The sequence below is a fragment of the Echinops telfairi genome, unplaced genomic scaffold (genome assembly GCF_000313985.2).
Source record: "Echinops telfairi isolate 266 unplaced genomic scaffold, ASM31398v2 ScPeMD7_2;HRSCAF=8, whole genome shotgun sequence".
NCBI lineage: Eukaryota > Metazoa > Chordata > Mammalia > Afrosoricida > Tenrecidae > Echinops > Echinops telfairi.
In genome coordinates this window covers 46,777,034-46,781,358 of record NW_022103898.1, presented here as the reverse complement: position 1 = coordinate 46,781,358, position 4,325 = coordinate 46,777,034, and the positions used below count along the sequence as shown (strand labels likewise).

Genomic DNA, 4,325 nt, shown 5'->3' with positions numbered 1-4,325 from the left:
TGAACCAAATTAAGCAAAGGGTAACAAAATAGGACATCCATCATTTACCAATCTCAAAACCCACTCCACAGTCAAGATAGTCTAAACAACCCTATACGGTACAAAAAGAGGTGCACAAGTTATTGGAGTTGAATTGAGAACCCAAATGTAAACCCATCCACTTTGAGGCAATCAAGCTGTTTCAAAAGGGCCAAACCATATTAAATGGGGAAGAAATAATACCTTCAACAAATAGTGCTGGCTTAACTGGATTTCCATTTGCAGAAGAATAACACAAAACCTTTACCTCACTCTATATACAATAATGAGTTCAAGATGAATTGAATATCTAAAAGTAAAACCTAGAACTACAGACATCATCAATGAAATAATATAGACAAATATAGATGCCCTAATACATGACATAAACATACTATCAAAAATATGAAAAACACATACAACACAAGACAAATTAGATGAAAGATTTCACCAACAAAGTAAAAAGAGAACCTACTGAGTAGCTTGGGGAATGGGGGGCAAGGGGATGGTGGTGGAATGGCAATAATATATCAGACAAAGATCCAACCAATCTCCAAATTCTAGAGAAAATGTCAACATCTCAGCAAGTAGAAGACAAACAGTCCAGTTTAAAAATGGGCAGAAGACATGAACAGATAATTCACCAACACATGATATTTTCAATCACCTCACAGACAAGTGGAAGCTGTGCATTCATAAGGAAGACCAAAGAAGCAGCCATCAATCACAGTGCTTGGGAAGCACATTGAAAGTACCCTGGATTGCCGAAAGAACAGACAAATCTTTCTTGGAAGAAGTATAGCCTGAATGCTTCTTAAAAGCAAGGACAGTTAGACTTTATCTTGTGTACTTTGGACGTGTTTCCAGCCAGTCCCCAGAGAAGGGCATCGTCCTTGGCTACATGGAGGGCAGTGAAAACGAGAAGGTGACCCCCAATGAGATACATTGACAAGAGTGGCTATAATAATTGTCCCAAACCTACCAGCAATTGCAAAGGGGTAGAAGACTGGGCGGTGTTGCAGTTAGAGCCCATTCGACGGCACCGCGCAGCAAAACCAAGAGCAAATGTGTCCACTGCAGCGCTGCACACCATAACAAAGGCGGAAACAACCTAAATGCCAATCGATGACAAAATGGATAAATCAACCTTTGTACTTACACACAGAGGAATACTATACAGTATTCAAGAATAACAAATCTATGTCAAACCTCATAACTTAGCTGAACCTAAAGAATATCGTGTTGAATGAATTTTGTGAATCAAGGAAGGACAAATGTTGTATGCATCCGCTATTATAAAATTTTCACATGAAAAGGAACCGAATCTGGTGGTTATCGAGGGTGGGAGGGAAATGGGGGGTGGGGAGTCACCAACTGGAAGGTAGACAGTTGTTAACTTGGGTGATGGGGAAAGCGATCAAGAAGTAGATAGGCAAAAATGACGGAAATAAGGCGAGATATGCTGAGACGTGGTGACTATTTGAATGTAATCTTCTCTTTAATCCTTTGTCTAAGTCACAATAAAAAATAAAGAGATAATTCTCCCTAAGAATCTTCAGAAAGTATCTTCTCCCCTGCCCCCAGGGATATCCACCCCAGGGGAGAGCATGAAGGCAGTCCTTCGCTACCACACATTATACAGTCAAGATTCCCACATTTGGGGAAATCGCAGGGGTCAGCACACCCGGAGTGCAATGGGTGAGCCTCGCCCTGGAAAACCCACCTTCCTGATCATGGTGTCTTCCCTGCCAGGTAAGTATCAGACAGTATCTTATAGCCATGCCAGCACCTTCATATTAAACTAGCGAGACTCCATTCAAATGTATGTCCTCCAGAAATGTCAGATTGTAAATTTGTGTTGTTTTAAACCACAAAGTTTGTGAAACAATCTGTTACTATGGCAAAAGGAAGGTGATACAATGTGTGTTACCCTGAAATGGGAAACTGCTGGAACCAATGCACAAGGTAAAGGCTCCGTGCCCACAGGCTTCACTCCACTAAGGTCATGAGAGGAGAAAGCAGCTCCGGGTCTGTCGCACTTTGAGAGCTTTCTGACCTGAGGAGCCTGTCCTCCAGCACGATCTCTGACAAAGTTCTGCTTCCCTTCATTAGGCTTTCAGTAGCTAACCCTGTTTTAATGATATGCAAAGGGTTCTCGGTGGCTACTTCTTCTGAAGTGGGCAGCCAGATTCTTCTTCATCGTCTGTTTAGTCTGGAACTCTATGGAAACCTGCTCACTTTGGGTGAACCTGTTTGCGCTTGAGATACCAGCGACCCAGCTTTCAGCAACTAAGCAACACACAAGTCACCAGAATACAACAACCTGACAGAGAAGTGGTAGTGTATGAGCAAGAGTGACTGGTGTTGAAGGAAGAAGTTCAAGCTGTATGGAAATCAGTAGTCAAAGCTAAAGCTTCAGGCAATGGTAGAATACCAATGGAAATGTGTCATCAAGCTGATACAGCACTGGAAGCACTGACATGTCTGTCAGGAAATTGGGAAGACAGCTAGCTACTTGACCATTGACTGGAAAGATCCATATCTGTATCCATTTCCAAGAAAGGTGACCCAGAAGAGTGCTCAAATCTAGAACAATATCAATGATATCACATGCAAGTAACATTTTGCTGAACATTATACAACAATGGTTACAGCAAGTCATTGACAGGTAACAGGATTCAGAAGAGGAGGTTGACAAAGGGATACTATTTCTGATGTCAGGTGAACCTTGGCTTAAAACAGAGAACACCAGAAAGATGTTTACTTGTGTTTTATCAACTATACCAAGGTATTCAACTATGTGCAACTTAACAAACTATTGTTAGCCTTGAGGAGAACTGGAATTCCAGAACGTTTTAATGTACTCATGCAGAACTTGTACCTGGATCAAGCGCTAGTGTTTTGAACAAGGCGCACCTGACCCAATCCATGGTGTTTTCAATTACATATAAAAATTGGACACTGATTGTGATTGTTACATAATCTGTTGTCAGTTTGAGACTTAAGAGAGAAGGTAGAGTTTAGCCTGTTAATCACATTGCAGCTTGATGACCTCATTTGGAGGTTCTAAGGAGATAAATAGCTAATTGGAGGCAGGACACAGGCACATGCCCTATGAGACACATGGAGCTATGCTCTGCAACACTACACTAAAGGCCTGGAGCTGAAGGAGCCACATGGAGACCCCTGCCAATGCTGACATGCCTCTACCACCACTGGATCCATAAGACTTTCCGCCCACTGGCCTGTGATTTTCCTGCATTCGGCATCATTGCATGTATTTAGTGAGTCTGAAGAGGACTCTATAGATTGGTATCAGACATATGGGTTAATCAGACTATGGACTTGATGTGGACTGGACTAGGATGTTTTCTCAATGTTGAATTGCTAGTGTATATAAAGCTCTTTCTTATACAAATATGAGTGTCTGTGAATTTGTTTCTCTAGTCTACCCCGACTAGCACATGGATTAAAGAAAACTAAAGAAGAATTTATGCATTTGAATTGTGGTGCTAGCGTAGAATATTGCAAGTAGTATGGGATGGCCTGCTAAAAGGATAAATCTGGCTTAAAAGAAGTATTGCCAGTGATCCTTAGAGACAAGAATGGTGATGGTGGGCATGCTGTCCATCAAGATCAATCTCTGGAGAAGGACATCACACAGAAGTATAAAGCAGAAGGCCAGCAAAAGAGAGGAAACCCCTCTACTACATGGATTAGCACAGTGGCTGCACCGACGGGTTAAAGCACGGGACAAATATGAGGATGGACTAGGACCAGGCAGGGCTTCATTTTCTTGTGCAGAGAGTTGCACAACTTTATGGCACCTAACAACAACAACAAAATAACTCAAACCTTATAAAGTATTTTAGAATTGGACAAAAGACAGAAAATGGGGTGTTTCTGAGGATCAAATACATATTTTAATCCCATTGATTTGGATAGCTAGTGACCCTATTTAAGTTTTTCTGAGGATGTAAATCTTTAAGACTCAACTTTTCCTCTCTGAGTTGCTGTTGGGTTTCAACAATCTACTTGATGTTTAGCAAACCAATGTTTAACCAGCCATGTCACTGGAGCTCCCGTGACAGAAAATCTAGAACACTTTGAACATATTATTAGTAGAAATATGCATGTTCACAACTCCCCTTTTGAGGACTTAGAGGGAGTGAAATTTTACAATCTTGATGTGTTAGGCCAGGTTGACTAGAGAAACAAATCCAGAGGTATTCATATGTGTGTAAGAGATAGCTTTACAACAAAGCCCACGTGGAAGAAGCACAACAGCATGTGTGACCACGAGCTGT

At 41.5% G+C, this 4,325-nt stretch overlaps 1 non-coding gene across 1 annotated transcript; it reads right to left on the bottom strand.

Moving 5' to 3' along the window:
- Positions 1-1,614: 1,614 nt before the first annotated feature.
- LOC115870836 lies at positions 1,615-1,778 on the bottom strand. Its single transcript, XR_004046951.1, has one exon. It is a non-coding gene; the product is annotated as a U1 spliceosomal RNA (small nuclear RNA).
- Between the last annotated feature and the right edge of the window lie 2,547 nt (positions 1,779-4,325).